Source organism: Rhopalosiphum maidis, chromosome 3, assembly GCF_003676215.2.
Source record: "Rhopalosiphum maidis isolate BTI-1 chromosome 3, ASM367621v3, whole genome shotgun sequence".
Taxonomy (NCBI): Eukaryota; Metazoa; Arthropoda; class Insecta; order Hemiptera; family Aphididae; genus Rhopalosiphum; species Rhopalosiphum maidis.
In genome coordinates this window covers 43,987,864-44,000,590 of record NC_040879.1, presented here as the reverse complement: position 1 = coordinate 44,000,590, position 12,727 = coordinate 43,987,864, and positions in this window count along the sequence as shown.

Sequence of the window (12,727 nt, the reverse complement as noted above, 5' to 3'; positions counted from 1 at the left end):
TACCTATTATAATTTAATGTTATTAAAATAATTGTGCACTTATATACACGATTAATAATTGTAATAATATTCGTCACCTTCCTCAACCACCATTACGGCCACCATCTCTCGTCGTGCAAGTTTGCAGACGCTTCCAATATTATTTTGATTCTCGTTTAAACAATGTCATTTTTTTGTTTTTGTTTCTTGAACGTGTGATAATTAAATATTGTTCATGTTCCGTTACCATGTCGGTGCGCGTATTTACGGTCAATTACTATTAGACTAAAATTTTTGTCATTCGACCGTATATATTACTATATTAATATATTGTTTTACATTACATTCCGGCGAGGTGACGCGCGGCGTTGCATTGTATTTCGTCGAACATAATATGTGTCCACTTAATTTGCCGAACAAAATTTATTAATTTATTGATTATTAAAAAATTAAAACCATATATTGTTCCTTTAATGTTAAACGTTGATTTTTTAAAAAATTTTTCGTCTAAGTGGTACACAATTCGTACATTAAATGAGATAGAGTTTTGAGACCGATTGGCTAAAAGCATAGTTACATTATCTGCATTATAATTTATGATTATGTTTTTTATGTATATACACTGGTGGAATAAAGTGATAACGCGCCAGTGATTAAAAGGATTCATTTTTCTCATTCTATAAAAAGTTAAAAGTTAAATATTGAGCTAAAAGTTACGCGCAAACGCATGACGTAGTAATGTATAAATATATTCACAAATGTATGATTTTTCGCAAATAATTTGAGACTTTTACTACCAATATTTTATATAATCGTTTGGTCAATTAAAATTTGTATTTATATTTAACTATATTATTTTATTATGTATATTATCTTCGTTTTAACTTTTAATTATTATTATATTCAGCCCTCACGAATGGTTTATCGTGTTAATGAATTGTTTTTTTTTTAAACTGATCTAACGTTTGCTAGTCGTAATATATATATTTATGCTGGTGTAATATTATGTCAATCAAAAATATGTTAAAGGGAAATCACGTTGCACGATATTTGGGAATAGATTTGAGTACCAATATAATATACTATTATATTTCATCTTTTATATAACGTGCCAGACTCAATGACAGAGGGAGTCTCCATATATTAAGACCTTGTAAATGTATTATAGTAATTGTAGATATTTTGCACTGATCTCTCTCTCCCTCTCTCTCCCTCTGTCTGCGTGTTCTATAAGCAGTTTTGTCTATTTTATTTTTACTCAATATATCTCTCATCCCCTCTCACTATCTCTCATTCTCGCTCTATCTTTCCATCTTGTTAATTTGTGTGTAGATGGACAGATAGATAGATAGATAGATAGATAGAGAGATAACTATAGAATATCATAGTTTAGCAATACATTCCCATCGTAAATATTTAAAATCGTTTTCTGTACCCGGCATCGACTTCGTGATAATATTAACAATATATAAATAAATAAAGTTGTGATACTTAGGCTTATTGCATACATTATACGTACGATATATAATATAATATATGTATATTATGTTATACTTGATCAATTTTTGTATCAAATAATAATGAACCTATATAATTGGCCTATATGTTTAATATATTATTGTAATTTTACTTTTTTTTTTTTAATATTTATAATTGACCAAATTGTTTTATAGTATATCGTGTAAGTATTTAATGAAAAATTAAAACTTTGATGTATATTTATACACATTACTCATACCTAAACCTAATACCCAGTTGTATGAATTATAATATACACTACGTGCAACGGAAACGTGAATTTTAAAAACTATCCACGTCGATCTGTAATATATATATATATTATTTAAATTATAATAATATGTCGGATTTGTTTTTTCCGTATCATATCAATTAACTATTTTTAATGTTTACTTACAAAATTTACATAATTGATTTTTAAGCGCCCAGTCTTCTTGTGTTTTAATATATTATATTATGTAGTACCTGTATACATTATTACTATTTTATTATTTGATTTTTTTTTTTGTATTTTTACTTGTCCGAAAATATAATTGTTGTATTTCGAATGCGCCATGATTTATTGTATTTAAGTATATATGTGTATAAGTTTTTTTTTGCTTCCTGTTATAGGTTTTAAAGTTTAATAATTTAAAACATTATAAATTATAATAATATTATTATTATTATTATTATTATTATTATTATTATTATTATTATCGGTGTTCTCTCAACTTTTGAATGTGATATACGTTTTGTAAGAAGAAAAATTATTAAAAATACCAATTATAAATTGATGTATAATTAAAAAAAAAACGCTTTTTTACTTGTTATACCTATCCTAATTTTTGAGTTTTCAATGGTATTAAAATATGCAACTTAACGCTATACCTATAGTGAACAACATAAATGTACTAAAAAAATGATGCGCGTCAAGCGATTAGACTTACACTGCACAGGTATAAATATTGAAAATTAATGGTTGTTGGTGGTTATATTATGTGTTTCCCATCAAAATTGGACACGGCAAAAATATCACGAAGCTTATAATAATTATATCATTCATGAGAACTTTGAAGAGCTTCCCTAAAACGAAGTACCAGATACGACGAGTATATCAAACTAGGGCACCCGAAAGTAGGGGCAGTCGCCACTTCCCTCAGACTTTCTTTTCTACTCAGTTTTCACTGTTTAGTATTTCAGGTCAATGGTTGTAATAACAATATAATATTACGATTTATGTCATACAAATAGTGTTCAAATAAATATTCGATTAATGGATATTTTTTTTTAGCATAAAAAAGTTGAAACTATGGAAGATATAATAGACCTCGAGAACTGATAGTGTTCCTATTTATCAGCGTATTAAAGTGTAATAGTAAAAGTAAGTGTAAGTAAAAAAAAATGAGCCAAGTGAAGTTTAAATTATTTTAGCTGTTTTATATTAACCTATTATACATTCATTAGAAAAAAAAAATCATAATATTAAATTAAATTGTGTACAATGGAAAATTGTCTGGGGAACGCCTTAGGTGATAAGAAATACGATAAACTTATATTGCAGAACGAAAGATAATTAAATGTTATTTTTTCAGCGTGTATAGTTTGTAAGTTTTAAATTCTGAAAATGTTTGCACAATTTATATTATAATATAATATATGAAACATACAATCAATTATTTATCACGCGAATTCTTATGTTTAAACTTAATGGATACCGGACAGAGCAAACACATTCGGCCAACGATAAAGCCACAAAAGTTTCGTGCAGCATTCTGTCGACCTTATTTTTTCGATTTGAAATCAATTCGATACTGTGTTAGACGTAGATAGGAACTTTGGAAAGATAGTTGTTATTCGATTTTGCCTGTAGACAATAATATATACGCTCGAGTACAGAAAATACACAGCGAAGAAATGTATTTATCGATTTCGATATGGCGGTGGTTATTCGTCAACGCGTTTTGATATGTACAACGACGACATAATAATAATAATTAAAGGGTACCTACACTACATTACAGTCGGCATGTTCGATATTACATCACGTTCGGCTTATAAAAAATTTTTTAGATAAACACGAGGACAGTATATAGGTATAACCTATACACCCACACGTAGTCCTATCGAGGCCGAATTTACCCGCAACGGTACGTTCAGCTTATTAGATAATAATTCCAATTAAAATGGAACGGAAAAAAAAACAAATTTTGATCCAAATAACGAGCGTCGTCGTCTCGAGTCTCTTAAAAAGGAAGCTTATACGTCGTCGCGGCGGTGCCTCGGCGTACGGCGGTGTAATGCGGATTACGCGCGTACGGCGGGTAGGTCTGCCGCGTACGGTATTAAGTAGGTAAGGTGTACACGTGTACGCATTATGCCGCCGCCGTCCATAATACGCGCGCGAATATTTACCGTTTTAGGAGTGGCGGCAGCGCATACATATAGAACGAAGACGCGAACCCCGTCGATCCGCACGGCGGCGCGCGCGCGTACCTATCCCATACGTACTGTGTTGCCGCTGCTATATACCTTTTTAAATATTACTGAACCCTCGTGGGACACCCTGTCGCACATCGTCTACGTGTACGTATATAATAGTAATGCTTTTACGCGCGAGGCGAGTTTCGGCGTAGGCCCCGACTTCCAAGTATATCTACACAGAATACACGAGTAAGTACGTGTATACCTTCGTTATATATACATATAAATTATAAATGGTGTCCGCCCTGTCGCCGCGCGTAAGTGGTAGGTGCCTATAAATTTTAGAAATTCCATCACTTGCGATGAGTATAATAATGTCATTATATAATGACGTCTAGTAGGTACAGTGTCGTAGTTAGGATTTTAAAATAGCGGGGGGGGGAAACCTAAAATACTAAAAAGACATAATCAGCAATTAACGATAAGAGTTCATTTTTATATTGAGTTGATACAGTCGATATTATAATATTGTGTGATTGCACGACGCGGCCGAGAAAAGTTGGTCGGGGTAGGTCGTGTGGATCTCCCCTCCCCCTAAAGTCATTCGAGCGAAAACGTTTTTCACGAGTACGTGCGGCCAAAAAACAATATATCAGGGAAAAAAATCGAAACGACAATAACACCCCGTACACACTCGCGTGCGCGCACCGAACGAACGAGGCGTACTATGATATATTATTCGACTGCAGCAATCGTTGTCTATATTATGCACCGCATATTATACATACACGAAGACGATGATTCACCGACAACGCTCACCCCTGTTTTTTCGTCGAATAATGCATTTCAATTATGCCTTTGCCCATGCGAAGCGGACGGCTGACAGGCATTTGCCAACGATACTCTTTTATATGATTTAGGTATTTAACGATATGCTTTAATAATTCGTCATTGGTTGCATTTCTTATTTTTGAAATTGTTAAGCGTACTCAAAGACGCCTTGGATTACGTTATTTTGAAATAATTTTGTATGATTTATAAGTCGTGCCGTCTCCTTTGATGATACGACATTTTTTTTTTTGAAAACTATGATGATTTTACGTTTGTGACTTTCGATTGAATGACGTCATTATTTTGCAACAATGTTTCCGAAGTTTGCGACAAATCCTATCAACTATACTAGAAATAACCATAACTTAGCTATGCCAATGTCACGTGACGCCAGATCCGCGCGCAAGAGGGGTAAAGGGTTCAACTCCCTTTCCTAATTGCCTTTTTTTGCATCTAAGTCATTACAGTTATTGGTTTTATCGAATTAAAAAGAAGTTCACTATTGTAAGACTCCAGAAGTATAATTATGTACGATCGAAAAACTTTAATTAGATAAACACTTTTCATATAGGTATACTCAAAAATTAATATAAATTTATACTTTTTTTCACAGTCCCCTCCGCGAAGAAATCCTATGCACGGGCCCACGTGACACATCTACGTTGACTATAATCGAAACAAATTTTCTAATTATTTTACAATTTATGCGTATTTAATTTATTATTTAAACGTACCTTGAATAAAAAAAATACCTTAATAACAAAATAAACGTAAATAAACTGTTTGGTTAAGTTTTAATTAATTATTATTTATACACGGACAATTTATATAAACAATAAATTATTAATAGATTGATATTAATTAAAATAAATCATAAATAATCATATTTCCAAACCTGTAGAATAAAAAAATCGCACTTAAATGTTAAATGGTACAATAAATCTTAGTTATTGAAAATATATAGGTATAGTTGTTAAGAAGACGTCACACCCACTTGAGACCCACGGAGACATTTGTTGCCTGTTCGTCGTACTCCTGAGACCATAAGTATTGGCTTAATTTAAATGTATTATTCGAAGAAAAAATGAGAACGAGTATGCATTGCACTCTGTGCATAAATTATTGTTTACACAGTGTGCGCCGGGATTTATAGGACTTTGTTGCACTTTAAATAACGTAAAATTTCAACCTGCGCTAGACGATTCCTTCAACTGTACAAAAAAAAGCGGTTATTATTATTGTGTTTATATAAAATGTTTTTTCCGCATTAATCTCTATTATTTTAATTTTCATCATTACGAGTAGTTGTTATTCGGCTGAATTGTAAGCAATCCAAATATCCATATCCGTGAAGTACATTATATTACATAGGAGTCACGAGTATTATATCCGTATAAGGGTGAATATCGACGCTATCTATCCACCCACCCACCTATACCAACCCATCCAAACACACATAAAATTAAAACCTGCTTATATGTAATACAATTTTTGTTTTGTTATGAAATATATATCGATTTAATTTTACAATATCAATCAACATTAATATAAACAACAGGTTATTATAATATTACGTTTTATTAAACCTATAATTTCCAATAATAAATACTCTGCACATACGCGTGAAATGCAATATTATCTTTTCAATTTGCCTGCACAAGTGCACGTAGATCGACAATACACAGTGTGTTTTGTTGTTACTCATATGCGCCAATTCCTAGGGAAAATCAGTAAAACATATATCTATATTGAATAGCACTGAATTTACCCCCAAAACAATGGGCATAATATGTCAATGGCGCCAGAATTCGTGGGTAAAAAATAAAATAAAAATATGAGATTTAAAAAAGTTGTTGTGTACACCGTTTGCGCCGACGATATTTAAGTCGAAATATGACGTTTTTTCCAAACGCCGTGGGCAGTTTGCATATTATGGCCGGGCATTTCTGAGATTTAATATCCGATTTGAACTTTTGCCCGTAACATATACCTACCAACTGCGTTTGTGATGGCACCGGTTATACGATTGGTGTCGACACCGAACGATTTAGATCGTCATGCGACGTGGATAGGTCTACATGCGATACAATTTATTATAAATTATAATAAGTCTATTTTTCAACACGAACGAAATGCTCACATCATTTTTTATTTTTATGTACCTGTATATTTATAATATTCTACGTTGAGTACAAAATATTTTTTTCTTTATTTGTATTTGTATTTTTATTATTTTACTACTCTAATTGAAAATTAAATATTGAAAAACATGACTATATATTTAATTGAATATAAAAAAGTTGTTTAGTCGAGTTGTTTTAGTTGTATAAACGTTAAAGTAAACTGTACTGGTCGAAAGGGGAACAGTAAGTTTTGACCGAAAAGGGGGTCTGTATAGAAAATCGTACAAAAAAATGACTTACCGCTTTTAACGATCCAAGGAAGTCTTAATTGTTAATAGATTCAACCAGTATTTCGGGGTAGCTAACCCGCTCGGAGTAATATTAAAACCACAACAGTATATTCGTTTATTTCTGCTTAAAAATTAGTTTCACGTAAGAAAAAAATAGTTACTTATTATTATCTGCCGCAGGTGGATTGCCCATCTCGGTTTTATTTATCCTCAGGCAACGTCGGGTAATACGCTTGGTCTTATATACATAAACACAGACGCAGAGTTATACTCGTTCTTACTATTACTATCTATATGTATCTTATTTATTGAATGATTGAGTCTTCTCTAAGGTAAACGAGTTATTAATAATAATAAAAAAAAAATCATTACAGATTCATATTATTTTCTATACGTTCTACCTATTTCTAGAATTTCATGTTAAAAAATATGAAAAATTGCGTAATATATAAAATAAATTGCTGCAGCTAGTAATGAAGTCGCACAAATATGACGACAAAAAATTTACCCAGACGTTACGTGTAAAATTGTTTGTGTAACTCGTCGCTATTTATATTAATATAGCTAATTGATAGCATTTAAAAAAAAAACGCATTAACAACTTCAAAAAAAATAAAACTTCATAAATATTATGATATTATAAAATAACTATTATACGGGATGATTATTTTATCGAAGAACCCTCATCATTTCAAATACTCGACGTTTTTGAAAATAGGAGAGTATTATCTATATGAGTTAATGCGAATTATAATTATATAAATATATAAAGTATTGAAGAACGGTGTGGAGTGGAAAAAAAATGTCGGCACACTTTTCCACTCATTTATACTTTAAATGCTTATAAGTTATAAGTACAAAAATCATTATTCATTAAAAATTCGATTTCTATACATTAAAATGCTCATAATAATATTCAGCTTCGAAATATATGATATTATAAAATAATGTACGTTTTTATTTAGAAAAACGCTTTGATAGATAAAACTTTCAGAAAAATTATCTCATAAATAATATTTTGAGTAAAAAAGAAGGGACATTGTAATTTGAAAACAGAAATTTGTATTTCAACAGGACATTCCTTAAATAGTACCTTCAAAAACAATCACAATAATCTAAAAATATGGTCTTTAAGTGCATTTAAAAATTTAGTTAGCAAATTTACTGTAGTAGTTGTGTAAGAAGTATGTAAACACGATCATTCGTGCGAGCGTCTCTGTAGTATAAGCACTATAAGCTATCAGCATCGTGCGCATATTCGCTTTTATTTAAGTCACTGTGCATCACCGAACTAAGTATTTGGTTCAATGTTGTACATTCATTAAATTAAATAATAATATTTCGTTCTTACAATAGGAAAAACTAACTTAAACCTAAAAATCTGATACAAATTACGATTACATAGAATGAACTGCTGTTTCAAATTTCTTTAAAAAATAAAAATTTTAAGAAATATTTTAGAAACCAAAATAGGATTGAACAAAATTTTAATTGAAATATAAAATCCGATTCCAACAACAATCGGTGTGGTCCCGCATAGACTCAAATATTTTTTATAGAATATTGTTATCAGTTTATTCCAATAAATATATAATATATAGGTAGGTACGTAGGCGGTATTTTAAATGTTGTCGGCCTTTTAGCAGTTTAAGGTATAAATCGTGATATAAATAATACCGACCGTAATTCCGGCCGCCTTAACCCATTGTGGTAATGACCGCACCACACAATAAACTCGTTCAAATAAATATAGAAAATCTGCCATCTATATTGTACGTCGTTCGATACCGGCACATTGCGTGTGCCAATATATAATATAGAAAGCCAGATAATATGTATATAGGTACGAGCAGCAGCAGTAACGTACTACCTTTGAAAAAAAAAATTGTTCTCGATGTAATGCATTTTAAAACGTACACATTATATATCTGTATATTATTCGAGACGAAAAGAAACCGGAAATATATTATATATTTTAATATATCTACTTTTACTCGAATACTTGACAAGACCACTATCATATTATACGTAGGTATACATAGACATAGGCACTATATTATGCGCGCAAGCATCCATCTACGACCCACTACATATAGGTAAGCATATATTCGTACGATTGCAATTTATTTTTTTTAGCACACTCGCGCATAGTGTAGGTAATATACGTTTTATGTTTCCGAAGACAAAATAATATTATATAATATACCGACGTCCGATAATGTATTTTGATCAACTATCATTATATTATAGCGTCCATCGACGTAGGCCACTTTAACGTGTTATCATTATTATTTGTTATTATTATGTGATCGGTTAAAATATATAATTTTACTTGTTTTTCGATTTCAACGAAATACTATCTGCCTACCTACGACGGTACACTATCTACTTTAATAACGATTTTTCCACCAACGGTTTTTGTAATTCTTATATTATTCAATAAATATTAGACGCAAAAATTTAAAATATTCAACTTCCTACCTATTATATAAATTAAATATTCTAACTGAGATAAACTGAAATTTTCAAAGACTCAAATTCGTTTTAAACCGTTTATACATATATCTAGGTATTTGATAAATTAATATAAGGTCAAACATAAGTTATTTTCGTGTTATTTTAAAAATATTTTAAAGGCACAAGTACGATTTTTTTTTTTTGTAAGCGTTTCTGTACGAAAATTTCATAAGAATCAAGAAAATTCGTTGATTATTTTGTAGTTAAAAATGTATAGTAACAATTTCAATTTTCATAGTTCAGAACCGAAAATTCAACACACACGGTTTCTCATTAGTAATTCTTACGGAAATCAGAAAATTTTAAAAATATGTATAAACACAAGTTCAAATTTTGACGAAATCGGTAATCAAGTCACCAAGAGAGCAATTATTTTGGTCAAAAAATGTTATTCGTTCTGGGGACTTGAAACTTTTACGCATCTCTCGTTCTTGACGTTCGAAATATATTTTCTCATAATATATACGGTATGCTTACTTACTCTGTAGAATCAGCTACGATAGGCCAAGGTCATTATTGTAGTATTATACCCACAATATATACAATTAACTATGATGATTTACCTACCACACGGAATATAATACATTATATTATATGGCTGCTGTATATATATTTATACACAAAGCAGCGCGTACGTAAATAAATATGATATACAAATTATTAGCAGTACAGTCAGTACACCCACGACGCGTGATGTGTACATATGCTATATAAGTATTATTATTAATTGTGTCGTATTGTTTGGTTGATTGCGGTAACCATCGACCAAAATTTAGAACGCGTAGGCGAGGGGGGCACGATTCGGGGCGGATGGAACTACGCCGCGTGCGTTTTATATAATAAAACGCGTAGGTCCGAAATCGATTTGTCTCACACTGCAGTAATAGTCATAATATTGTAACACAATTCAATTATATGTACTCTCGTCTTGCCGACAGGAGAACACGGTATTTCGAGGGTAGAAAACAGACTATAGGCAGTGCTCGATTTAGGTTGAGGGAACGCAGGGGGACGGAGTGCCCAAATATTTTTTCAGAAATTTTAGCGTACCCCTATTTTTACTTTTAAGGGGAGCGCAGGGGACACTGCATCATCAGCATCATTCTTAATTTTTATCAAAATGCACTACGTGATAACATCATAATAATTTTTCTTACCATAGATTTAATAGTCATTAAGATATTTATTATTATTATTTAACTAATTGTCTTAAATCATCACTATAAATTGTGCCACAAAATATTTGTTCCACATTATATTTGTTCTCATTACTATTGCATCCTAGAATATACGTCTTATGATAAATTATGGAACTATTTAAATAAACAGTTAAAATGAATTGTTTTTTATTTAGTTAGTTTTGAGTTTGTTATAATATTAGTTATAACTAAAATATACAATATAATATTTACAGTAATTTTATTTTAGTTTGATTATTTATAAATATTTTTCATATGATTTAAAGAGGGGTATAGGGAGTGTGGGGGCGTAGCCCCCACTGCTTAGTAACGTTTAACAAATGATAGGGACGCTCTTTTTTTAAAAGTTAACAGAGTCCCCCTACTTTAATTTTGTCAAGTCGAGCATTGACTATAGGTACTAACGTTGGTTCGGTATACGTGTAGGTACCCGTATATAAATATAATATATGCGTAGGTTGTTATATTTTTACTGAATTTATCACAACGGTCAGCGGGTCGGGGCAAGGGCAGGAAGAGGATGAGGATTCGGCAGTGGGAAATGTCACCGTGAATACTTTCCCCTACCCACGTACGCGAACCGTGGGCTTACAGTGAACGAGTGTAATGACGACGACGACGACGACGACGAGTAGGTACTCAAAAACAGCAGACAATAAATGACAGAAAAACGTCTTAATAAAAACTTTTTATTCTCTCCGCGCGACAATGTCCCCTTCTTCGGGAATTAAAATTATTTGAATATCGGCGCGAGCTTATCGCACTGCTGCGGTAATAATATAATGTAATATATATTGTACTGTCGAGGGGGGCGCGCGACAGACGAAAAAACATCTCTCATCACATCTCATTACTTCGGAACTTCAGAAGGCATTATCTTGCCGATACAAGTGAGCAGCGAGCTGCTTTCTCGAGTAGCGACTGAGAAGTATTATTTCTGATTGACATGTACCCGTCAATCATACAATATATATTATTATAATACTATCTGCCTCTGCTGCACCGTTAGAACGCGTCTATAACGATTTAGTTATAATGATATAATCGTTAGTCGAGTTGTAGTGTCGTGCAAAGAAAGTGTAGGTATACTCGCCCCTTAGGCGTATTGAAACCCTAAAAAAAATTGAGTTTAAACCATAAATACAAATTCATATTGAGACAGTATTTTTTAACTATTAATCAAATAGTCTACAGTCCTCACGCAATGATCAAAATCAAAATTTTAATAATCCGATAAAAAATAGGAATAAAACGATGAACAATACTTTATCATTACTATTATATTATTTACTTTTACATATTTATTATTTTTGTATTAAATTGGTATAAAATTGTATTGTATTTATTTAAATAAATAATATTAGATAATTAGGTACATATGTTATTCGTTACAATCGCCACAACAGTTAATTTTCAAACATTCAACGAAAAAAAGTTAATTATTGTTAAAATTCATTAAATTCATCTAAAATAATATTCATTTTTTGATTATTTTTAAAATTCTTCGTTTATTATTTGCATTTAATAGATAATAATAATTTAAAACTGTTCAATCATCTTCCAATTACTCTCAGTGTATAGCAGGGTCGACCTAAAAGTTGATCGCGGACAATTTCAAAGTCGATCATGTTAGAATTTATTTTTAGGGCCACGGCCCACGAGCACGAAAATTAATCGAGATTGTAGTGAACAAATTGTCGATAAAATTTATTGAAAAATGTTCTATGAAAGTCGTTCCTCAAATGTGAAGTATATTTTTACCAAAAAAAGTTTGGTCACCTCTGGTGTATATGTACTGTGATATCATCATTACATTCGTTTTATGTATTATATATATTAACTAATTATTGTAGTTTTGTGCCGTATT